This window comes from Phyllostomus hastatus, unplaced genomic scaffold (assembly GCF_019186645.2).
Source record: "Phyllostomus hastatus isolate PE091 unplaced genomic scaffold, TTU_PhHast_1.1 phas_scaffold_1674, whole genome shotgun sequence".
Lineage (NCBI taxonomy): Eukaryota > Metazoa > Chordata > Mammalia > Chiroptera > Phyllostomidae > Phyllostomus > Phyllostomus hastatus.
Window position 1 is genome coordinate 12,398,855 of NW_025334011.1, and position 26,681 is coordinate 12,425,535.

A 26,681-nucleotide genomic window follows, 5' to 3' on the forward strand; every position below is an offset into this window, starting at 1 on the left:
CATGCAAGAGGCTTAAAGACTAATAGATAGCTTTGGCTGGATATTTATTTAATGACGCTTATTCTTAGCCCCCAAAGTAAATGAAAGAGGCTATATCTGGTTGGCTGCTAGAAACCCATGTCTTTAGATTTGCCTTATGCACTTAAAATTCTCCATTTGAGAAAGGTCTGTGGGGAGGGGGAGAAAACACAACAGAAACAATAACCCAAACATCATATTGTGACCCAACTGAAACCACGACTGTTATTATCAGGGAAAGACCCAGACTCAGCATTGGAAATACCACAAATGACTGTATGGGGTTACTTGGACCAACTTCTGTGGACTCTTGTTTTTACGCACCTTTCTGCTTTAGGCCTTTGAAGTCTGCATATGAAAGTGGGCTGTGTAGAAATTTGATAACCATGGTTTATGGAGAGCTGCTTCTTGGCCAGGTTGTACATGGAGGTAATTTTCACACTGGACTTTCATGGGACTCTCATGCACCCACTTCAGGATTCAGTGTTGCCGATTATAGAACTACTCTAAAAAATGACCATAACAGGTTATCAACCACTAAGAAAATCTAACGGCATTTTATTAATTAGAGATGAGCTAAGAACTTGTAAGAGCCAGTTCTCTGAGACTTGACAAATATGAGATGCCATCTAGTGATGAGTTTTCAGAATTCAGGCTCTCTGTCCCAATGTCTCACCAAGGCCAATACAACCCAGGAGAAGCTAAGAACAGGAGTCACAAGAGGCAAAGCCAGGCAGAACCTGGGCTGGAGGAGATTGTAGAACCAGAGCCCCTGGAGAAGTCGTGGGCACACTCCTCTGTTTATGGCCCAACCACATGTCAGCCAACCAGGTAGATGCGTATCCATGGTAGCTTTACTTGGAAGTCTGACTTTGTTTTGTGTTTCATATGGTGGCCCCTAAAAGTGGTCAATTGACTGATATGCTTCTGTTCTGAGATAGGTTAAGATTGTAATCATTAACCTTGATATCCTAATTCTTTTCCTAAAATTCTTTGGGAAGCAGGTGAATGAGAGGATTTGGAAAAGTGGGAAACCAAAATTGACTTTTATTCCTTCGTTTTTAATGTAACAGATAAGGAAAAAGAATCAGTCCCTAGACTCCAACTCTGCTCCACACAGTGGTGAAATTTACTTTCTCATTGGCTTTTGAAGTTTAAGAGAAACTTGTGTGGTTTTCATTCATTTGATTATTCATTTATTCTACACATGCATGCCTCCCAACACTGGGTGTGTTACAGACAATGAGACTGACATAGTTCTCTCTCTCATGGAACTTTACCCTAAATGCATTTTTTCCCAAAGAGTTATGCAATCATGTAGTGAGTTGTGCTGGGCATTAGAATAAATGACTTAGAACAAAATACAAAAGTATGGACTTGCACAGGGATATGGGGAAATAGCAAAAACATAGTAGATCCAACAGAAAGTAACAATAAAAGAGATTTACTTTTGGCACAGAGGATGAGGCTGAGGACAAACCCCAATGCTCTGAGTTGCACGGGAAGGTTAGAACTCATGGGTGAGCAGAGGCAGGTCTGCATCCTCAGTGGGGGTGAGATGATTCTCACAGAGAGACCCATAGGTCGGAGCAGAGAGAATTCTGCATTCTTGGTCCTGTCGGTAAGAATAACTGATTGGGAGCACTTATAGCAAGTAGAGATGATGTGAAGGTACATTGAATTTTCTATTAGTTAGCAAGCTCTTGGAAGTTCTACCCTCTAAAACCTTTCACTTTCATATTTTCTGTGTGAAATCTGCTTGTGTTTACTCTATTTATTTGTACCTATTTCTTGAAGCAAAGTCTCATGCCATGCCTCCTCTTGCTGACCCCTGGCCTATTTAAATTTTTCGCTTTTCCCACTGAAGCCCAGTCCTTATTCCAAACCAGGTGTTGTGAATTCACCTTGGCAGGTGCTGACTACCTTGCATGACAATAGCTAGCTAATGAAGCAAACAAATCTTAGTGAATATGAATCAGAAGTATGAGAAACTACCACCTGCATCATGGGTGAATTGTGAGAAAGGAAAAGTAAATGAGGACTTAGGGGCCTGGGCGTCAGGGCCCTTGTCTGTGCATCTTCTGGAACTGGTGCCTCACTGGAGCCTGCTGGCAAGCAGGCATGCAGTGCAGGCTGTTGAATTAAGGTTATGAAATGACTGTGTGGCCTGACTGAAGGGCATGGGGCTGCAGAGTGGAGCAGCTTCCTCAGCTGTTTGTGGCGGGGTGACCTTTGGCAGGTAATTAATCTTCCTGCGCCCGAATTGCCTTTTCTATGAAATGAAGATAACAATCTTAAGCCATGCTGGAGAGATTAGAAATAACAATGTAAGCACATGGAACACATGAGATAGTCCAAATGTATAACAAATGTATTAATTATACTGTAAAACTGGCAGAGTCACAATATCTTTCATTATTAATAGTCGGGAGTCTTTACGGCATATATAAACCAAACTTTCGCTAAGGCACGGGTTTGAAGCAGGAGAGCTGTGAGATGGGGCTCTCATCATGTGGTGGCCACCTGCCTGTATGCTTCGACCCTCACAACAGGCCCGGGAAGCAGGGGCTGTTATTTCATGGTGAGATGTGGGACCAGAGGTGCAGAGACAGTTCCTCGGAAAGTGTGAGCCAGGGTTGAGCCCAGGCAGCCTGGCTGCAGGCCCACAGTGCACTAAGCAGCTCTAAGAACTGGGAACAAATGATTTGTTTTCTTGAGGAAAATGGCCATCAAATATGAGAAAAATACTCAAAGAAATGTGACGCATAAAAGGCTTTGTCTGCTCAGGTGTTGTTTCTTTGGGGGATCTCTGGGACTCAAAATTACATTCCTTGTGAATGGCAAAGGTCTATCATACTATTATCATGAAGAATTCTACTTAAATTTAGTAATTCTCCCAAGGGGCTTTCTCCTATTTCCAAGACTTTAAGCTCTTTTGCTGCTGTTTGGAAAAGCAAATCAACAAATGTCATTTGTCAGTGGGAGGTTCACAGGCAGGGCTCTGAAGAGGGACAGCCGTTGCTGTAACGACAGCCACTTTGCTGCTCTGCACAGCAAAAGAACACAGGAAACTCCAGAGTTCAGCCCTTCCTGTCTGTCCGCGGCCCCTTCTCAGAAAGCTCACTCAAATACCGCTATTATTGAGGCCTTCTGCTTCTAAAACGGACATCTACCTTTCTTGATTAGTTTAGAATTTCCGGTTTGGGGAATGATTCTGCTTGACTCCCGGACTTGCCCTCCTAATAATATAAGTTAGTAGCACCATTTGCAATATGACTTTGGGCTTGGCAGCCAATCTAACATTTTATTGTGCAGCTGGTTTTCCGCTCCATTCCACAGGCAAGGGTACTGAACGAAAGCAGGAAGCAGTTGTAAGAATGACCAGGATTATCCACCAAGAAATGACCGAGTCAAATTCTGAACTCAGTCAGCATGACGCCAGAATCGACACTTTTAACAGCCAGTTCTGTATCCCCTTGTAAGTGAGCGCAAATTGTCATAGCAAATGGGGGCCAATGACCCACAGTGTGACCGGCACTGTGGAGAGCAAACACGTGGTGATCCCGCCTGTCAACACAGCAACACCTTACCGAACACTCACTATGTGCAGACTCTTTACTTACTTACAGCTGCCAAATGTAGATCTATTTATCCCCAGTTTTTCAGATGGGTAATTGAAGCTCAGAGAGGAACTTGCCCATGGTCATGCAGCTGGTTAATGGTGCATTTGGGTTGTAAATCTAGCTGTCACTGACTCCTCATCTTAGGTTTTTTCCCACTGTGGTGTACTACCAATTTAGAGGAGATAATAAAGGTGGACAAAACTAAACTTTCATGGGAAATTTTTCCCCTCAGTTTTCAAAGATTGCCCCCTAGGTGTCTTCTTGTAACAGGATACAGTACAAGGGGTGCCTGAGAATATAGGAGAAAGCCCCCACAAACCTTGGTTGAGGAATGGGGGAGAGCAGATGACAGGATTAAGAAACTTTGCATGTCTATAATAACTTGGTAGCTAGTTTAATAGGCATGTTAATAGCTGTGCTGCCACTTTGGGACAAGGTAGGCATGGCTTTAAGGGCATATCCTGACTTGGGACATAGCCAGGAGAAGTGGGTTCCCCCTGGTGTATGGAGTCACTCTTGCTCTGCCTGGGGATGGTAACTGAATGAATGTAAACTATACAGGAGAACAGGAAAATGTCACTCATTGTGGAAGGAATCAGAAATGAGGTCAAGCAGGAGGCTTCAGGTCATGATTTAAACACATGGTGGAGAGCCATGAGGGATTCGGGTTTGAAAGGGTACATAGAAGGAGCCATGCTGCGGGTAATGAAGTAGCAGCTCCGCATTTTGTAGGGTTTTGGCCATGTGGCTTGGAAGGAGTAGAAGAGCCATGAGAGACTCATGATGCAGCTGGTAGTGAAGAAAGATTCTGGCAGTAGTGAGATGGGAGCCATGCGGGCTGCAGAGCTGGTCTGCCATGGGCTAGTAGGAAAGCAGGCAAGCTGCTTTGGTTGTGCCCATTCTAGCAGACTCCAAAACCATCAAAGACGTTGACCTGCTGCCTTGCAGACCCGGACTCTATCTGGACTCTTGAGAAGTGTGTCTTTCCTGAATTTCATCATGATCCGGTGTACCACAACACATGCTTTCCTGGACTATTACATGGAAGCTGATAACAACATACCCCAGATCCTAAAGGAGAGAGCTGCTGTGTGGACATGGTGACTTTGGTCCTTCCAGAGAGACTGGAGAACTGTTTGTGCAGCTGGCTTAAGATAAGAATATGGGGAACTATCGGGTTTGCTTTTGGCTTATAGCCTTTTGGAGAATAAGGGAAGTGCTGGGTATTGTGGGGAAGAAGGGCTCCAAGCTGAAGTGCTCTGAGCCCTCCGCCTCAAGGCTGGAATAGTGTAAATAAAGACCTGTTCTTTCCAAAACTGTTGGGTAATGCACCAAGGTGCTGCGTGACAGGCCCCTGCCTGCTTGGTTGCATTCTCTCTAAGAAGTAATGGAAATTCATAGTATTACTGTCTCAACTGCAAAGGCTTTTGTCCAGAATTTTCACATTTCACACCTCTGCTATTGGCAAGGTCTGTCTGCATTTTCAAGACTATTTAAGAAGAGTATCCAGCACAGCATGGTTAGAAATGTGTCTCAGCCTACTCTGAGTGGCAGGCTTCCCCAAAGGATTTGTTGTGTTAGGGTTCTTCACATTAGAGATTGTTGCTGTTTCCTGCTAGTCTGCTTTGCTTATTGCTAGGCCAAGATGGTGTGGAGCAAGATGCCTGGTCACAATGCAGAGAAGGGATGGCTTCAATTTGGGGAATCCTTGGCCAAGTAGCCTACACAAGGGGAGGCAAGAAAGTAAGTACCAACTAAAAAAGTTACATTATCTTTATTATGATGTCAAGCAGAATAGAAAGCCACAAAGTGGAAGTACTCTTTCCTCCTTGGACCAGCGTTGATCTTTCCAGAAAAAATTGTTATCGGTAGTTGGGATATATTCCAGAAACTTAAGTAGGTTGTACGAAGTGCATATTGGATTGAACATCCTAGTCATTTGGTTTAGGAGAAAGTTTCTTTACACAATAGTAAGAACATTCCTCTGACAAAGGCAAGGAATCATTTAATCCATATCCTTCAAAGAAACCTCTAGAATGAGGTTTTTTCCACCTGGTGTTTAGTTTGCAATTTTCCCCCACTCACCTTTAGTTCTTATTTTGATATCTCTATAAATTTGTTTCTGAATTTTTCTGTCAACATGGAGAACATGCCCAAATATAAATCTTGAATTGGGTGGAAGGAGAAATCTCAGAAAATTCTTCCAAAGCATAATTTTACCCGAATAGATGGGAGAGAAAGCTTATGGCCTCATCACAAGGCTGGAAAAAGTTGGCTAGAAATGAATGCCAAGTATTCTTTAAACTATCAAATATCAAAAAATGAAAATGATACAAATTTGAATCCAAACTTGAATACTGTGTATAAATTATCCATGGTCTCTTATATCTCTATCTCATCTTCAGAGGTACTAATTCCTTTTGTTTTGTACTATCTATTCAAGGATATTTATAGAGTAAAAAGCCTTGAAAGAGTAAGGTATGTCTTTTGGAGCAAAGGATAGATTTATTTACTGTCCAGGATAATAAAGACAATGTCTTCTTCTGGGGCAAAGTTCAGGTAGGTTCACAGCCCAATATACAATATTTCAGATCCCTAGGCTCAAGTCTCCTCCTCTGTAACTCATCTCAGGGTGCCTGCAGGTCCTGTTTTTATTGCCCTGTGGGAGCTGGGGCTCGGAGAAGTGGCCCAAATGCTGACACTCTGGCTGCAGGTATTCCTGTGAGAAATAAATTCCCTTGTTTCTGACCCATCTCATGTCTTCTGTCAGAATCCAAGAAATTGTGTCATGCTAAATTGGTAGCTTGTGAACAGTGTAAATTCTCACACCCTTCATAGTTTCTTGACTATGGTATATAGAATAACACGAAACATGAGTGATTCAGTGACTTGGTGATTAAAATGACACACTCTTCAGAGGGCCAAGAAATCCAAGCCAGGAGGAGGTACCAATGAGATAAAGAGGTAAGGGCTCGAACAAGAAACTTACAGCCTTCACAAGTGAGTGCCGTCTGTAAAACTGAGACAGACAAGTACAGTTACTAGAAGGCCAGGTCTTTGAGTTGTCATTCTGTCTGGTGGCCCCGGCTGAGCCCTGTGTGGCAGGTGGGGGTCTTCGGATCCCTGGAAGCCACTAGAGGGGCGCCTGTAGAGAGCATATCAGCAGCTCCAAGTAGAGATCAGGTCAACCTCTTTGTGGTGTGTAAAATTCAAAGTAATTTACCAAAAGTAAGGGAAATTGTTATTAATTAAACTGATATTATTTAATAAACACTTGTCACACATACATTTCTGCTCCTAAACATTTATTGAGAACCCCAGAAAGCTCTTGTTTTGGCAGTTGTATTTATTGATATTTATGATATTTGAACTTAAAACTGAGAAATTTAAAAAGTATTTATTTAAAATAAGAATAAAACAATAAAATGTTATGATAAATGACTCTTCTGCAAAACAAAAAAAAATAATTACTGCAAAAAGTGGCATTATTTTATAATTTGAAAATCTCTTTGATGTCTTGCTTCAGAGAAGACATTAGGATTCTCATATCTGCTTCTTCATTCAATCTGTTGTAGTAGCATAAGCAGGGTTACTGCTGGAAACAATTCAAGAATGAGAGTGAGAAAGGCAAAGAATGTTTGTACTCACATTTGTATGACAAAAGCTTTGACTTTGCAAACCTCCTAACAGGATCTTGAGGATCCCAAGGAACACACTGGGAGAGTCGCTGATAGAGAGACAGCCAGGCACAAACTAAGGTAAGCACGGCAGGAAAAGCAAACCAACGTATGAACTGCTAGTTTGGGAAATACTGTTGTATTGATTGGATGGTATAAATGATTTTATTGTAGTTTTATAGTTTAATTTCTGCAGTTTCTTGTAGAAGTTTTTTTTAAAAAGCTTATTAATTGTAGGTCTTTTTGTTGTTATAAAACCAATGGATTTTCAGCAAAGAGGCCCATTGGCACGCCATTAGATGCTTGGGGAATTATCAGGTTTCATACTTGAGAACACTCATGGATCTAGGAATGATAACATTTTAAAAGCAACAGCCGTTCTTTTTAAGGGCTTAGGGATGACTGTCTAGGCATGATGGAGAGTATGTGATGTTTGAATTCAGACACATAATAATTGTTGGGCAACTGTAGACAGATTATTCAATCTCTTTGAGTCTCAGTTTCTTTCTCTGCAACGTGGGAGTAACAGTGAAACCAGGCTGTGAGGATTCCATTTATATACCCAAAGCCTTCCTTAGTCTGATGCCTGGCTTCAGAAGGCAAAAGGCGAAATTCCCGATTCTGACTTCAGCTGGGGTTGAATGGGCTGTAGCAGCCATCACACTCGCAATCGGGCTTCTGCTAGAACACACCCACCAACGGAAACACTCTCTTCTCCCTGCAGCTCCTTCCATTTCACAGAGGTCTAATTGTTGGAACATTGGGGCGGGGGCTAAAACCTCCCTTCCTCTTTCCACGTGGGTCCCTCTCCTTCCTCTGAGTACAATCTAATTCTCTTTTCCATGCCAGCTCTGTAAACATTTGAACAACTCTCCTGTGCCGCCTAAGTCTTCTTTTCTCTGGATGAAACAGTGTCTCAGCCTTCAACAGTCACCTGCATGACGTTTCAGACTGCTGCTCATTTTCCTTTGGAAACAAAGAGGATCCAGTTCCAGACGTCATAGAACCAGTTCAGGCCCGAATCACAAAACGTACACACTTTCCCTTTCCATTCCCATTAATTTACCATGCCTGACTGTACATGTCATCCTTGTGCTGTGCCACAGTCATTTAAATGCTCTTGTTTGCTTGTTACTTGGTCTACCTGTGATAACAATCATTGTACCTACTTCCAGCTGAGCAAACAGCCCTGGATAGGATGCAAGGCTCTGTCAGCTCACTGCAGTTCTGTATTTCTCCATTTCTTCAGTCTCACCTTGGATACCACAACTTTAACATCAGGTTTCACCTGATGAGTGAAATAGACTCATCAGGTGAATGATGACTCCATTGGTTGGCTTAAGAAGTTACTGTGCTAGTCTGGGAAGCTGGTGAGTCACTGCCTTCTCTCTGTTCGCTGTCATTCATGTTCACTCAGTGTAGCTCTGAGGCAAGCCATGGCCTTTGCCCTAGATTGCAGTCCAATGATGACATTTTCCCTAGCTGTGACGACTCATAATTTTTAGACTTTTTAGTGTCATGGAGGTCAGAACATTGAGAGTTCTTAGTCAACACTCACACATTCCCATTTGTCACCCAAAGAGCTACGGGAACTTCCCCTTCTAAGTTCTCCAAAGCATTTTGAAATTGCAACTAGAGAACACACTCAGGCAGTTTCAGGTGCAACAGCTTTTTCTTCAACTCCAAAACCCCCAGCAGTTTCACCGGTGACTCCACTGCCTTTTCACTCCTCCAGCTGGAACTCAGAATGAAACGCTGCAGTCCCCGCTGGGAATGCATTTTCTGTACACCTGTGGGTGTCTTTCATGGATGGTCTGGAAAGTACGCTACACATAAAGCTCCTGCTTGAGGGTTTGACAAAGCTTCATGGGCGTGTGCTCATCTCTGAGTTTGTTGCCAGCTCTGCACAGGCAGGAAGCAGGGTGTCCCAGCTCCTAAACTAAGCCCCAGGGTTTAATGGCCCTTGCTGGAGCAAGCCTGCTTTACCAGTATGGATATTTGGAAAACTCACCAATCTCTTCTCTATTCCTTCTATGGAAAGGATCCTGACTTCCCCTTTCTGCTTGTGGAAGTGAGGCCACCTCCCTGGAATAGTTTTTTACCCAAATCAGTGGCCAGAGAAGCAGTAAGGTTCAGAGTGGTCAGGTTTCTGGGACAGGCAGCAGTGCTGGATATTTCGAGAGAGACCAGGAACCTGCATGAGAGGTCTGCAGGCTTTTAATGGTTGGGGGCTGGGAGGGACTACTGGAATGTGCCTCAGATTCCCCGAGACCCTGAACAGGATGGAGCCTCCACTATGAGCAATGAGGCACCGCGCTGTACGTGTCGGCCTGGGGGCCCGACCTGGTGATGGAAGAGTTCACGCCGTCCCAGGTGTCCAGGCTGTTGACTGGAGGGAGGAGCTAACCCTCAGAAAGTATTGAAGCATTGCAACTGCTTTTGTGGTTTTAAAATAGGTACATTTGTTTCTTTTAACACAAACATAATGTATATTTATACTAAAATTTTTTTGGAAGTACTGGAAAATCAAAAGAAAACAAATGTCACCCAAGTTCATACAGAACTAACTAGATAGCTCTTTCTTTACATATACAGATACAGATGTGTAGATGTGTGTGTGCACATGTAGCACAGGAAATAAGGTCACTCAAATGCATGGAGAGACCCAGGCCATGTCAATTTTTTGAGACCCCTGACATACTAAAAATTGAAACACAACCTTTAGCACGAAGATTGTGATCTCAGACTATAATTTCCTGCTAAAAAGCAAAACAGCCTCTTGGAGAAATGACTAAACCCAGGCCTGGAATAGGAAATCCACAAGATAGTCTGGGACATCTTGTTCTAATGGAAGGAAGGAAGCTGTCAAAACCTCAAAGACTAGACTGACTGTGATCATTTCATAATATATACGTATATTGGATTATTATGTTGTGCACTGGTAATCTTATATGTGAATCATATCTCAATTTAAAAAGTACACACTAAAATCATGCCAAAAGGATTCAGGAGACAATTGGAAGAGGTTCCCTCTGGCCAAATACCAGACAATTTGAGTATTAATAAGAATAACAATGGCAATGCATTGAAACACTTCAATTACATCCAAATTTATGAGCTCAAAGTGATACTGAAAACAATTCCATTAATTATCTTTAGAGAATGATAGAAGACATTATTTTGAAAAGTTGTACATAATTGAACATTTGTCTTGTGCCTCTGCTTAACCAAATAGTTGGTGAGGGAAAGTTTCTCTGTGCAGAAGTATTCCAGAACAGATGACTGAACTAGAATATCCTAAGTGAATTACTGTATCTAGGCAGTGATCTGACTGTTAACAACACAATATAGAGACCAACAGACATTATGTTCCTCCTAAAGGAAGGACCTATGAAGTAGTCTTATCAAAAAAGTAGACTTGATTCTCCTCAAAATCTCATCAACAGATCTAAGTCCAGTTCCCAAGAAGCACAGGGGACAGAGGAGCATGTTAAACAGCATCATGGGCATGCATAAGTGAAGTCATGTTGCTGCCTGCATCGGTAATTGGTTTTCATGCTGCAGAGTGGTTTGCCACAGTGTGGATGCACTTCCGTGTGTCTAGGCATTCTCTCATTGAAAGATGTCTGGGTTGTTTCCAGTCATTCACTACGATGCACAATGCTGTTGTAAGTATCCTTTTGCAGATTTTGGTACGAATGTAAGTTTTCAGTTCTCTTGGGCAAATAACTAGGAGTGGGATTGCTGGGCCAAATAGTACCTGTTTAATTTTCTAAGAAACTGACAAGCATCATCATGGGTGTGCAATAATGTAGGACTTTCCTTAGGATGGCTGTGAGAATTAAATGAGTTAATACATGTGCAGTACTTAAAATAGTGCCCGGTGTTCAACAATATTAGCTACAATAGTAGCTATCATTACCATTATTATCTGTATTTTTAAGCCTGAGCACACTACTGTGTGAGGGGAGTCCCCTTGTCCCCTGAACTCTGAGCAGCAGAAGCAGCCAAGAGTTGGCCCTCTCTAAGGACCCTGGTGCTGCTGCTGGTGGTGCCTGGGGCAACACTGTGCTTCTGTGAATGGTCAAGAACAGTGTGGGGTTGTGGCATCAGCTGCCAGCAGTGACGCCAGGTCGCTGCAAGAGAACCCCTCAGCCCATATGGCTGTCGGTCAGGTTAAGAAGATAGGTTAAGAAGTTAAGAAGATAGATAGTACAAAGAGTTTCCATATACCCTGCACCTTTTTTCTCCTGAACAACTTACATTAGTCACAATTAATGATCCAACATTATTTTCACTAAAGTCTGTACTTTAATCAGAGTTCCTTAGGCTCTACCTGATATCTTTTTTGTGTTCCAAGATCCCATCCTAGATACCGCATTTCATTTAGGCTCCTCTTGGCTAGGACAGTCTTAGACTTTCTTTGTTTTTGACGACCTTGACAATTTTGAGGAATACCTGTCAGGTGTCTTGTAGGATGTCCTTCTGTTGGAATTTGTCTGGCTTTTTTTCTCATGGTTAAACCAAGGCTGTGGCTTTGGGGGAGGAAGACCACATAGTACCATTTTCATCACATTACACCAAGAGCACATGCTACCAACTTAGTTGGTCACTTTTGATGGTCATTTTGATCATTTGGCTGAAGTAGTTTCATCAGATTTGTCCACCGTCAACTTCCTTTTACCCACCTTTCCGTACTATGCTCTTTGCAAAGAAGCCGCTTTGCACAGCCCACACTTCAGGACTGGGGGTTGCGTCCCGCCTCCTTGAGAATGGGGTGTCTGTGTAAACTATTTGGAATTCTTCTGCATGGGAGATTTGCCTCTTTTCCCCCAATAGTTTGTTTATTCAGTCATTTGTTTATATCAATATATATTCATGTTATTTACACATCCTGTATATTTTCAGAAGTTTATGTGTTTTTAAAACTGTCCATTTAGATTGTCTTTTGTTGTATTTAAAGAGTATTGCAATCAACATGTATGTTTAAATTTTGCTGATAAGTTTGCTTATTTATTTAGTATCCATTTCTAGAAACAGAATCTTGGAACTGAAGATATAAACATTTTGATGTTTTTGCTATGTACTGCCAAGTTGTTCTCTAGGTATTCAGTTAAGGTTCAACTTCTATCTGAAGACCATGACATTGCCTCTCTCAAAACATCTTTGCAAGCATTAAGCATTAAATTTTCTTTAAAGCTCTAAGTTGATAAAGAAAATGTCCCATTCTTTCCAATAAGGAGTAACATAAAATTTAAAAAACATTTGCTGAGATGATAAAAGTGTCAATATTTTTGTTTTATCTCCAGTGAGGGCACACATTTCTTTCTTTTCTTTTTTTTTTCTGTTGTTAGATGGAAGAATAAGCACAATTAAAGTTGTACTCCGGCCTCAGGCTCACTACCGAGCTATGGCTTGGCTAGGACAGCGCTTATCTTTTCTGCTAGACCTGTAGAGTCTCCCAGATATGAAATAACATGAAGAAAAAGTGTGAAGTATGTTTTTTCCATGATGCTCAGAAATGGTAGTTTCACCCCTTCCACGATCACTGCATAGTGTGACTGGGCTAGTCTGAAGTGTTGCTGAGTGGGACACTGTGGAAGGAGTGGCTTTGCTGATTTCCCTGATGACCCCAGTCAAATACTACAGCTGCATTCACTCACTGGACAATTCTGTACTGGATCTAGACATTAAGCTGTGCCTTTTCTGTACTAAGGTGAATATTGCATCTTCCCACCCTGGAGGACCTGATAGTCTAGTTAAGTCTAGCTAATCAGAACTTTTCACAATAAGTCCAACCAGTACTTTTGCTGCTTTTGATGTGTAAGTACAATGAATGAGAGAATACTTTCTGGAGATGAGGATGATTTCACAGGGAAAGTGATATTAGAGCTAGATCTTACATACTAAGTAGCAATTTGTCAGCTGGAGAATAGAGAAAGAGCATTTGATAAAAAGATGTGGGCAAACAAAGAATGATTTGGAATGAAGTTGGTAAGGATTTATTTTGGTAGCCATGTGACTGAGTTCTAACCAACAGAATTGAGCACCAGTGATGTACACCAGTTCAAGCCTGTGCATTAACCTCCCATGTTGATGCCAGCTGATAAAAAAATAGGCAATAGAATCAAAATAACCCCACCCCCACCCACTTAGAATCTTAGACTCAGTAGACCACGTGTTGATATTCTGTTCAAATATTATCATAGATTTGTTTTTCTGTAAAACTGAATTTTCTTCCTATTATTTCTTACCCTTCTATTTTGTCCCTTCCCTTCTTTTAGTTTCTCTTACAGTGACTTCTACTTTTTAGATATTTTAGCTCTGCACAAATTCTTCTCTCTGTTTGGGGTAATACCAGAATGTTGAAATTTCCTTTGCTTTTTGAACACCCTTGAAATTCTTCCACATGTAGCTCTACTACTTCCTTTTTTCAATTTCTTGAAGATATCCCTTAATTAAGAAAGAACATTCTTTGGATTTCTTAATATTTTTCTTGATTTTCTCCTAATAATTAAGTATATAATATTTATATTATAATAATAGTCTAAAAATATAAATGTGTTTATGTAAATCTCTGTATAGAATCCTGTCTTTTGTATAACAAAAATTGACCATGTAGAAAAAGATATCAGAATTGCATGATAGGGAATGTTTTTAGCTATAAACCACTTGTTCATCAATTATCCTTTAAATTTCAACATTAGAAACAGTCTCTTGTATGTCTATTTCCTTCATCAAGTTAGGGAAGTTTTCTAACATTATTTTTTTTAAAATAGGTTTAAAAAAAACTGTTTTTTTAAAAGAAAGCCACTTGCTCTCTTCTCTTTCTGGCACTCCTATGATGTGAATATTGGTATACTTGAAGTTGTCTCAGAGGCTCCTTACATTATCCTCATTTTTCTTGGATTCTTTTTCGTTCTTGTTGTTATGATTGGTTGTTTTTTGCTTCCTTATATTCCAAATTGCTGGTTTGATTCTCAGCTTCATCCACTCAACTGTTGATTCCCTATAAATTGTTCTTTATTTCAATTCGAGTATCTTTTGTTTTTGACTGAATTTTTTAAGGTTGTTGAGGTTCTCACTAAGTTCCTTGAGCATCCTTATAACCAAGTGTTTTGAACACTGAATCTTATAGATTGCTTTTCTCCATTTTGTTTAGTTCTTTTTTCCTGGAGTTTTGTTCTGTTCTTCCATTTGGGCCATGTTTCTTTTTCTCCTCCTTTGGCAACATCTCTGTGTTTGTTTTTATGTATTAGGTAGAGCTAGTATATCTCTCATGTTGATAGAGTGGCTTAATATAGGTGTCCTGTGGGGTTCAGTGGCACAGCCTCCCCTACTACGTAAGATGAGTATTAAAAGTGTACCTACTGTGTGAGCTGTGTACACCCTCCTCCTGTAGTTGAGCATTGATTGCTGTTGGCACATCCAAGGTCAGCCACAGTTGTGTCTGTCTCGTACAGGAAGTATAGGATATCCCAAACAAGATGAACCCAAAGACACTATACCAAGACACATCATAATTAAAATGCCAAAGGTTAAAGACAAAGAAAGAATCTTAAAAGCAACAAGAGAAAAGCAGTTTGTTACCTTTAAGGGAGTTCCCATAAGACTGTCATTTGATTTGTCAAAAGAAACTTTGCAGGTGGAAGGGATTGGCAAAAAGTATTCAAAGTGATGAAAAGCAAGGACCTGCAACCAAGATTAGTGGAAGCTGGGCCCACGCCATGCAGAATGGTCTCCTATACAGGGCATCATGGGAATTAAGAGGCCGGTGAGTGTGTTGAGGGTGGGCGTGAATACGGGAAGGTATGGAGCACATGGTCTAAGCACAGTGGCCAGAAGCAGATGTACACAAGGAGCATGTGGCATAAGACAGGGCATGGTGGAAGGAGGAGGTGGACAGAGAGTGCCTGGTGGGTGGTCAGAGGCCCTCCGGTACCATGTTGAGGGAGCAGGCTTCATCTCTCGTGCATAGTGAGCCACTGGAAGACTTCAAGTAAGGGAGTAACACAGAAGGTGTGATGGTAGATCTGAAAGGGCAAGGAGACCACAGGAAGGCTGTTGCCCTTGTATACCTGACAGAGAATGAGGAAACAGGGTGGTGCTAGCTTGTTTTTGGTGGTGTTACAAGGCAAGAAACCTCATTAGCCTTTGTTTCAAACTTCATTCCCAGGGTTCTTCAGCTTAATTAACTGAAAAGAATGAATTATGTATTAGTTAAAACTAAAGAAATCAGCAGTGCCTGAGGGGCAAGAATGAAAGGAAGAGATACATTAAGACATGTTTAGAATGACAGAACTTACAATTAATTGAGTGTGGGAGGTAAGGGAGAAAGAGTTAAGGGTGATTTCTGGGGATCTACCTTTGTGAGAGAGTGGATGGCAGAGCCCTGAGATCAGGGGTAAGGTCAGGTAACCATCTGCAACAGAGAGGACCTGTACAATCGTCTGCAGAACGCTCTTAGCTCCATAGTGGATTCCACAGACATTGGCTGGGTTTGCTGGACAGACGACTAGTTACATTAATCTACTGGAGTTTGCCTTCCTTGGTCCTTCCTTTTAATCCATTGTGTCAGGTGAGAATTGCGGCTGGACGACAAGGAAGAGAATCAAGTCTTGATGGGTACAGCTAAAATGTGATGCAATTAATTGCAAATTTGTTGATTTAGAGCAAGTGATAGATACACTTCTTGGAGTAAATTTCCTAGAAGCTGTTGTCACCGAGGGAGGAGAACGAAGCCTCATGTTCTGGTCGGTGTGGCCAAGGTGCCCTTTTCTCTCTGTGAGGCTAAGACATCTCTCACCTTCTCCCTTGACACTGGTCACGGGCACTACGGACATGTAGTTGGCCTAATGATTTTGCTTCACAGGTTGTCGCATCTTTTAAAGTGGGCAATTGTTCACGTAAATACTGAACAGGAAAGAGGTTTCTTTCTTTTCTTTCTTTTTTTTTTAAAGAGAAGTTGCTTTAATTAAACAAAGGGCAGGAAGTTCCTTCCTGAAAGGTTAAAATCCTGCTGATTATGCTAGCAATCTGCTGATTACAAACTGCTCCTTGGCCAATTCTGCTTCATTTACCAGAATCCTTGTTAAATAACATTTTCCCAAAAATGATGTGAGGAATATCAAACAACCGAGTAAACAAGCAGTTCACAGGTAGGGAAAAACAAAATGAATACAAAACCTTCTGTGCTTCTTCAATTTTAGAGTAAAATGAAGCACACACCTTTCTCTAGAAAATATACCTTTCAAGTAAAAAGTGAACTTCATTGGCATTGTTACACATGCTAACTTTTCATATTCAATGCAATGTTTTAAAAAAGCAAAAGATTTTAACTGTTCATTTATACAACATTTAGACAATAGTGATAAGCAAATGGAAGAACATCCAAAGCTCTCATAATTTCACCCCTTCTGAGATAACCCACTTGAAAGTAGCTTTTCAGTTTTTGTTTTTGGTTCTTTTTTCTTGGATCATGGTGAGGAGACCAGTCTGCACCAGAGTTTGTCTGGAGGAGTGGCCTTTTTGTCTGGTGTTTTGGTTAGACGTGGTCACAAAGGACAAACTCAAAAAATGCAGCCTGCTGCAGTCCTCTCTACAGAGAGAGCCGTGGGTGGCTGTGGGATCATCCTGTGCTTTGAGTTCTCATGCATGGAACACAGTTCAAGGATCAGAGCCAAGGCCAAGGTGAGTCTGTCTACGTGAGAGAAAGGAGAGGATTTTGAGGACCAAGTGAAGTGGATATGACATAAAGGATAGGAAGATTTTAAATAATTCTTGAGGCTGCAGGCCCTGAGGAAGACTTCTTAACTTGTGTAGCATGAGACATATGATGTACACTGCATCCTCTGAGACTCTTCAAACAATGCCAGGAAATTCCTGCTAATGCTTTCTAGAGAGTAGATTCTCTTCCATGAGACGCAGGGGTCCTTGCTACCTGACTGTTCATTATCTGGGTTCCCACAGTTGCTAGTTTGTGGAGGGGAGCCCAAGCCAACTAGCATGAAAACCTTCACTAAGCACTGGCCACATATTAAATCAGTCAGTGTAAATCATTTCTCCCCATTTCTATTCCAAAATTATATTTTATATTATGTCTTATGTAGGCTTTTTCTCTTTATCTACAATAAAGAAGCAGAATTGGTCCCCACCCATTGTTTGGCTGGTCACCCTTCCCATGTTGCCTAATGTGGTAAGCATTGGGGAGCATAGCCCAAACAAAATGCATATGACTACAAAACAAATTTCAAATCTTGCAAAAGAGGTGGGAGTTGATGCAAGTGTTGAAAGTGAGTGCACTGTTCAAAACATCTGTAAAGTCACTGACAAGTGAGGATCTGGCAGAATTAGAGCAATCAACAAGAGAGAAATTCAGCAAAGATGGTGTCATGCTGTTTGAGTGTGATTTCACTATCAAAGGATTAGGAGAGGCCCCTGAAGAAAGGGATGAAGCCGCTGGAATTGAGCAAACACCACCCATTTGATGAATTCATTATGAACCTTGTCGGTGCAGCAAAGGATGTCATAGATCTATGCAGGTTTCACTTTACTGATTCTCAGAACTGGCGCACTGATACCACGTTTTGTTAAATGGCAGATAAAGTTGTTTTTTGTCCTTGTTAGTTTTGCACAGGAATTTTCATCTGTTTTGTTCACTGCTATGTAAATGGGGCTATTCTAACTTCCCTTGGAGCTGCACCTACCCAGGGTTCAGGGTTATTTGCTCCCTGTGCCCCTTGGAGACAGGCCTGACCCCATAAGCAGCTTCAGGAGTCTCTTTTGAGTGACTGTGGTCAGACAGAATATCTGTATTTCTTCTTCCTACCAGGAGATGGCAGTGTGCGCACTCGTCTGGAACCAGGGGAGTTTAGATTTCCCTGAAGCAGAAGTCGTTGGCTGGAGGAAAGCTAAGGTACCAAGTGAATTGCTTGAGACTGCCCCAGCTGCTAGCGAGAGAAAGAATTCTCTGTCAGTCTAGTTCTGAACTACTTGAAAAACCCCTCTCTTTTTTCTACTGAATTCAGAACAAGTTGGTAATGCTTAAACATTGCTTATGGTACCTGATTAAGTATGTTACACTAAGATTAGCTGCAAGAAATTCTTGGAGGGTATTTTCATTTATCTAGAGTTGTTTCTTTGCTGATTATTTTTTTACTTTAAAAATTTTCTATTTTTTAATTACAGTTGACATACAAGATTACAGGGGTGGGCAAAAGTAGGTTTATAGTTTTGAATACACAAAACAGTTTACACTTTATTATTATTTATTTATTAATTATTTATTATTTATATCACAACTGTAAGCCTACTTTAGTTCACCCCTGTATAGTAGTTTCAGGTATACAACCCAGTGATTAGACACGATATAACTTATTAAGTTAACACCCTGATAAATCTATAAATCTTTAACTAACAATTTGTACTTCTCAATCCTTTCACCATTTTCAGTCATCCTCCTAAACCCCACCCCATCTTAAAGAAGACCCCATAACATTTCTTGTAATACTAGTTTGGTGATGATGAACTCCTTTAGCTTTTTCTTGTCTGGAAAACTCTATCTGTCCTTCAATTCTCAATGATAGCTTTGCTAGGTTGAATAATCTAAGTTGTAGGTCCTTGCTTTTCATCACTTTGAGTATTTTATGCCAGTCCCTTCTGGCCTGCAAGATTTCTCTTGAGAAATCAGCTGACAGTTTTTATGGGAGCTCTCTTACAGATAACTAACTGCTTTTCTCTTGCTGATTTTAAGATTCCCTTTGTCTTTAACTTTTGGCATTTTAATTATGATGTGTCTTGGATTGGGTCTCTTTGGGTCCATCTTGTTTGGGACTCTGTGCTTGCTGGACTTGTGTGTCTATTTCCTAAGCTGTAACTGAAAGCAGGTCCAGCTGCCTGTTGCTACAAAAGCCAATACTTGAGAGGCAGGTGCTGCTGTAAAGGAAAGATGGGGGGTTCATGTCTCAAAGCCCATCCACATCTCAGTGCAGGCAGAGGTTTTTATAAAGAGGGAGGGGAACAAAGAGATCAAAAGGGGGGGTGGAAAAGTTCTCTGCCTGCAGACAAGCACAATCTCCTCTGATAAGGCAAGTGATGGTCCGGTGTGCATCATCCTGGTTTATCATCCTGGCTTCACATCGTCCTGGCTTTATATCGCTCTGGTCCTATGGTTGAAGGGCAGCAAGTCTCCCAGAGCTGGGATGCCTGAAGGTCACATTCTGTATGTTTTGAAGTTAGTTCCTGAGATTCTTATAAATTAGAAGGCAGTTTATCTACAAGCTACATATAAGTCAGAGTTAGCATTTAAGGAAACAACATCAAAAGAATGGTGGGGTGGGTTACAATTTTCCACTGTTACATCACCAGATTAGGGAAGTTTTCCATCATTGTATTTTCACATAGGTTTTCAATTTCTGGCTCTCCCTCTTCTCCTTCTGGCACCCCCATGAAGCAAATGGTGGTATGCTTGAAGTTGTCCCAGAGGCTTCTTACATTATCCTCATTTTTTAATTCATTTTTTCTTTTGCTGCTTGGGTGTTATCTTGCTTCCTCATCTTCCAAATCTCTGAACTGATCCTCTGCTTCTTCTACTCCATAGTAATGTATTCTTGATTTCTGGCTGGTTCTCTTTTATGTTTTCTAGTTCCATTTGTATGTTTTGTATCTCTTTGTTGATGTTCTCACTAAGTTCATCCACTTTTCTCCTAAGCTAATAGAATATTGTTTTGACATCTTTGTCAAAAATCAGCTGATCATGAATGTATGTGGTCATTCCTGGACTTTCAATCCCATTACATCGATTCATATGTCTATCTTTGTTCAAGTACCACGATGTCTTGATTATCGTAACTTTGTAGTATGTGTTGAAATCAAGAAGTGTGAATCCTTCAAATTTATTCTTTTTTAAGATTGTTTTGGCAATTTTGAGTTTCTTTCATTTCCATATAAATTTTATATATTCCTTCAATTTTTACAAAATAAACAGTGGGGGAATTTCTTTGCTGAATGATAAATTTGAGTCCATTACTGTATTAACCATATTAGATCTTCCAATCCATTAACATGAGATGTCTTTCCATTTATTTAGGTTATCTTTGATTTCTCTCAATAATATTTTGTGGTTTTCAGGGTATACATTTTTAATGTCTTTTTATTAGATATATTCCTGCATATTTTATTCCTTGTAATGCTATTGTAAAAACAGTTTTTTTAAAAAAAATAAACATTGCTTTTTAAAGTAGTTTTAGGTTCTCTTATAGACATGTACAAGGGTAGTTACTGAGTAAGGAAGGTGGGAATAACACATTGGGAATGACCACCACTACCACCATAGACAGAAACACATCCTGGAGCACGTGTTCTACTAAGGGTACAGTAAAGCAAGTCATCATCAATATCATCATCATCATCATCATCATCATCACTATGACAGGGGCATTATCCCATGTTCACTATGCTCAGAGAACTTTGTTGTGCCCTTTATGTCTTCCTCAGTCCTTACAACACTGAGGTAATAATCCCATTTGATAGATGAGTTAACTGAGTCTTTGAGAATTTGAATAATTGCTTGAGGTCTCTCCAATAGTAAGTATTAAAGCCAAGAGTTGAAAGCCAAGATTTGAAAGAGTTGAAAGTTGGAGTGTGTGGCCAGAGTCCAGGCTCTAATACACTCCACGTACTGCCTTTTGTTACGTACATGAGGTACTGAAGGACTGTAGTTTGCTAAGAGATTAGTTTTATAAAGATACCAAATGGTGACTTTTTGAAAAGATGGCTATGGAGAAATTACAGCACTATAATAAATGGTTTTACCGTCAGATACACAGCTGTGGACCAGCAGATGAAATCACTGATCATCCAAACCAGGCTTAGGGAGATGGGGCAGCTCGGTGCCCACGGCCTGCTCTGCTGCTGCTGAAGCTGGCCTGCCTGTCTGCGGGCCCTGCCTTTGCACATCCTGCCTCTGAGCCTTTACCGCTCTCATGTTTTCTCCCTGCATGAACCTGGAAATACAATTTTGGGGAGCTCTTAAATTTTCTTCTTTTAATTTAAGATGTGGCCATAACAAGACTGCAGAAAGTTCATGCAAATAGCACTGGCATTTAGTAATGTTTCTGAAAACAGAACCCTGAAATTTTAGTAATTATAAATGTCACTGTGATTCCCAGAAAACAGGCACAAGAGCCATGGTGGCAGAGGTATCTTTCATGGAAAGTGCATACAAAAAGCATTAGTTTGGTTTCAAAAGGATGAAGCTATCCTCATGTTTTATTTCCATGTGTTGAGTGAGCAGAGACCTTTCAACGTGGTGTGTACTGCGACAGGGAAGATGATGTGATACTGCATTTCACTGGCCTAGATTTGAGCTTGAGGAGATGGAGAAACCAGATTCTGTTCTGAGAATGATTTCACAGCTCTACTTTCTCAGAAACAGAGAGGATTTACTGATTTCCTTCTAAGAGCTAGCCTTTGCCTAGGCAAGCTGGGAGGAGGCAAAGGTTCATCAGACATGAACCTGACACCGTATCATACTCTCACAGAACTTTGGCCCATCTGGGAAGACACATGTGCACATAAAAACACCAGTTCAGGTGCTCAGAGTGGTGTGGTCAGCATGCTCAGATTCTGTGGCAAAAAGGAAGGGGGTATTCTTAATGGGGAAGAAACAGCATTGTATGGTGAGGCCAGAGTCTGCACTGGGTGCTTTGGACCTGCATTCTAGGGCCGGTGGTGCTGAGTAAATCATTTGAACTTTCTGGGCCTCACCTTCTTAATCTCTAAAAGTAAGCGTTGTTTTTCCCACTGACCTTTGACAGTCTCTATAAAGTAGGATTTGTTTAAAAGTAGCTGCCATTTACTGAGCACTGCCTAGACAAGTATAAATATTAACCAACATAATAACCAAAAGATGTGGTTCCAATTACTAGTCCCAACTTATGGATGAGGGAGTTGGGGTTCCAAAAAATTAAGGAATTTGCTCTTATATGTCCAAACACAGATCTGATTGAATCTGAAGCTTTAAACTACTGTTACAGAGCCTCTTGTGAAAGGGGAGTATTTAGGTAAAAAAGACAGGAAGGACCAGCATTCCATGCAGGGCAAGAAGCATGGATGTAGTCAGGATAAGCGGCAAGACGGTCTTCGGTGCACCCAGGAGCAGCAAGCAGGCCTCCCAGTGGAGCACAGGGTTCACCCGGTGACCTGGGGGAGCGTGCTTCCAGCTCACCTTCCAACACCTCAAAAGAAACCTTCATTCTTTCCCTATACCTTACACCGGAAATATCAGAAATCTAGTTTTCTGTACAGGTGGGAAGAGTCTTTAGAGAAGGCTGCCTTTTCTTGGAGATGTTGCACAGATTATTGAAAGGAAGAGCATTCACAGTTTATAAACTCCCCCAAACCTCACAGCTGTGGCAAACCATCTCCCCACATGTTGGAAGCATCTTACATTCAGAGATGAAACCAATGTTAGGCGTCGTTCAATCTCTGCCACGGGACATTGGTTTTATGAGAACCTTGCAACCTGTCAGAGACAAACCCCCCAATTTGGTGAGGAAAACCATGTTCACCGGGTTATGGCCAAGCTGTGTGACAGCGAGCAGGGGTGCTGAGACGTGAAGTGGTGCTGGAACTGAGCGCAGAGCCCTCTCCATCCCCTGAACGCCCCAGAGTGAGATCCCTGGGTTCCAGGGCCTAACGTCTTCTGTCCTGAGAATAGAGGGCTGTTCATCCTGGGAAGTGATCATTGCTTTAAAAAAAAGTTCATTTTTATCACAGCAATATGTACACTTTAAAAAGTCAAATAGTATTAAATGGATATTTCCTTTGCATTGATTTTCTTCCTGATTTCATACACTTTAGACATTACACATGGTTTTGACCTTGTATGATGACAGTTGAGAGAGGAAAATGTTCTTGAGAGAAATGGGCGGGGCGGCTCCTGTACTGAAGACGGCATGCGTCTCCTTGGTTTTTCTGGATGAAAATGCATTGCCTCGTTATTTTACTGGTTCGCATTTCACAAGACACACACTTTTTAAAAGACTCTGTTAGTCTAATTTACCTTTCTGATACTTGTTTTTATTTTTCAGGAGTTTTACCAAAGGGGAAGTGATCCAGATTTAGTGTGCCTATGAAATGAAATGGAAAAGAAAGGTTAAAATGTTTTTCTTACCCCTCTGTAGTGTGGAGTCCCTGACCCTTTTCAAAGGACATGGACGGTGTGGGCGAGTGTGGTGACGGCAGCGGCAGGTTCTGCCTGGCTCCCCGTGTGACCTCGGCCAAGTCATCCAGCCTCTGGATTCGCTTTGCTCACATGTAACATAGAAGACATCAATATCCTTGCCCCAGAACTGCTGCGACAAATAGCATCTCATAAGAGAATATTTGGGAAGACACTTTGGAAATACCAGGATTGCCAAATGCTAAGTAATTTTTGTTTGTGCCACCCTGTTTCAATTAACTTGAGCCGAGATGCTATAGCAGCCATGGTCCCAGCAGAAAGGGTCCTCTGATTCGTTAGATTCGTTGATACTTTCAGCAGTGTCGTTAGAACTCCTCATGGGTGTGACCCCCTTAGAGGTTTGTCTGAGCTTCACGTGGCCTCTTGTTGGCTTGTCATTGTCCACCACACTGAAAGAACTTCCTTTTGAGTGTAGGTGGTGTCTGCCAGGTTTCTCTTGTATGAAGTCACAAATTTTCCTTTTATAATTAAAGCGCAATGTGTGGGGAGATACCCTGAGACTATGTAAATGCCCCATTCTCATCAACCTTTTCCCACTAGTTTTGGTATTTACCACTAATGTGTTTTTAATTCCCTCATTTCTTCTACATTTCTTGATTGACACTTCACTCTAGGGAAGAGCTTTCTCTTTTCCCCACTTATTTTTTGTTCATCCACTTATTATCATTATGAACTCATGGGTTCTTACTGTATGCAATGGATGACAATTCTTTGCTGTCATTACTTACTCGGATGCTCAGTTGCCCCCACTTTGGCCAGTGGGAGTGCTTTAATGGCCGGCAGGGTTGCTGTACTCGGGTGTGATAAGACAGGCAGGGATGGAAACGACTGTCATGAAGGAAGACATTTTTCATGCTTCCAGGTCCTAGGAACAGGGGGAAATGCCACGTAGGGCTGCAGGGAGAAGCACCCTGGCCTGTCAGGAGGCAGAGGAAGTGAGGGGAAATATGGGAGCCCTTTCTGTGGTTTCCATGTGAAGGAATGGGCGAGGCAGGGTAAACAAGCTTCAGATCAGCTAGTTTGAATAATGTCAGCAGACTCTGGGGCTCAGGGGCCCTTCCTAGCCATCTGGGATCAGGCCCCGGGGTGAGCAGGGCAAGGCGACCGTGGTCCTGAGAGTGAGAGCGAGAGCAGAGAGAGGAAGTGGTTAGGGTGCGGCCTCTGAAATGGTTGGTCTCCGAGTGAGAGGGCAAGTGACTGACTATCCCTAAGAATCAGCTAACCCTGGCGGGGCAGCCCCCGCACAGTCAGCAAGGTTCCAGTGTGGGAGCCTCAAACACAGACCCTGGAAAATGTGGTTATTATCCGAGCTAAGTCCAGTACCCCTTTGCTCTGGGGGGCAGGGGTGTGGACCATGAATGATGTGGTAACATTAAGGACTTGAGCTACGTAAACTGCAGTGAATCTTACTCCTGTAGGCTGAACCTGGAAACATTTACCGCTTATGCCTGGGGTGCCAATGTGCATCTCAACACCAGTGGTGTCTGCAAACTCTGCACAGTGGCTAGGAACCCAGGAAGGAGTGGGAAGTGTGTGTGTGTAGGGGGAAGTTGTTCCATATCAGTAATAGAGACAAATTCAGAATGAAAACTTGTATACTGAAGAGGACCTTAGAAATCCAATCCCCAACTTTTACAAATAAGGAAACTGAAGCCCAGAGATTTTAAACAAAATATCCACATTGATACAACCAGTTTCTGGGGAGTAGATTTTTTTTTTTTTTTTTTGCTCAAGAGCACCTGAGTTCTAGTCAAGTGGCCTCTCCTCGCAGCTGTCCTCGGCACATTCCACTTTTGTTCTGGTAGAAAGAAGTTTGACAAGTGTTTTTTCTTTCTGACAAAAGAAGAAGACCTAAACAACGTAATAATTACTTTTCAAACACTACCTGTTACTAACACCTGCAGCTCTACAACTCTCTTGCTCGAAAGACTTCATCGACTCCATTCACATTTTATGTTTCCTTGTGAGAGAGCTGTGGTTCCAGGTATTGTGTGGATTTGTTCCAATTTTAACTCGGTGTTTAGCCTAATATACTCTTCCTCCAATTGTGTTTAGTACTAAACTATTGAGAAAACTTATGTAGAAAATATTCTTCTAACAAGTGATAGCTTAAACTGTAATCCATTAGACTTCTCGTACACTTGGTGTGAGTGAGTCTATAAAGACTGTGTATGATTTCTGCAGAGCTGGAAACAGACAGGAAATGACTCCTGGTCGGAGATAAAAGACCCTGTTTCTGAGCACAATGATATCCTGAGGCACCGGCTTTCTGTTTGTTCTGTGACCAGATGAAGAAATATGAAAAGCAGAAAGAACTCCATGGCCCCACAGGAAATTAGGGAACTGTTTCACCTGCTTATTAGAAACCCAATTTTCTTTCTTGAGAGACAACAGTGTCCTTGGGAAAGCAGGTGGAGAAGATTTTATCAAAACCCTTTCATCTGAAGGAAGAAGAGGGGAAAGCAGGCCATTTATTCATTCAACAAATATTTATGAACACTCAGTATGTGCCAGGCATGGTTATGTGTAGTGACTTGAAAGAGATAAAAATATTTCCCTTATATAGCTTGCATTCTATTAGGGGAGGAGACCTGTGAAAGCATGTCCAGAGCAAAGCATGTCAGGGAACAAAGACCTGAAGGAGTTAAGGGTGTGAGCCTGGGGCTGAGAGGGCGCAGGAATGCTCCAGCTGGAGCAAAGGCCCTGGGGCAGGACAAGCGCCTGCATCCTGTGCGGTCAGAGAGCAGTGGGTAAGGGGAAAGTGCAGGCCGTTGACCATCGAGCAACAGACTAAAGGAGGTCAATCCCCATGCAGTGGAAAACCTTCATATAGCTTTTGACTCCCCTCAAAACTTAACCAATAATAGCTTGTTGGTGACTAGAAGCCTTACTGATAACATAAGCAGTTGATTAACAAATCTTTTATATGTTATATGTATCATAGAGTGTATTCTTACAATAAAATAAGCTAGAGAAGAGTAAATGTCATTAAGAAAATCATGAGAAAGGGAAAATACCTTTACAGGACTGTGCCTATTTATTGAAAAAAGTAAGTGGACCTGTGCGTTGAAACCCACGTTGCTCGCGCTGGGCGAAGATGAGGCCAAGGTAAAGATGAGA

The 26,681-nt window shown here is 41.6% G+C and overlaps 1 long non-coding RNA gene across 1 annotated transcript; it reads left to right on the plus strand.

Annotated features, from left to right (window-relative positions):
* Positions 1-5,269: 5,269 nt before the first annotated feature.
* On the plus strand, positions 5,270-24,054 carry LOC123831360. The gene is made up of 3 exons (XR_006787890.1): positions 5,270-5,384; positions 7,332-7,399; positions 23,503-24,054. It is a non-coding gene; the product is annotated as an uncharacterized LOC123831360 (long non-coding RNA).
* Positions 24,055-26,681: the final 2,627 nt, after the last annotated feature.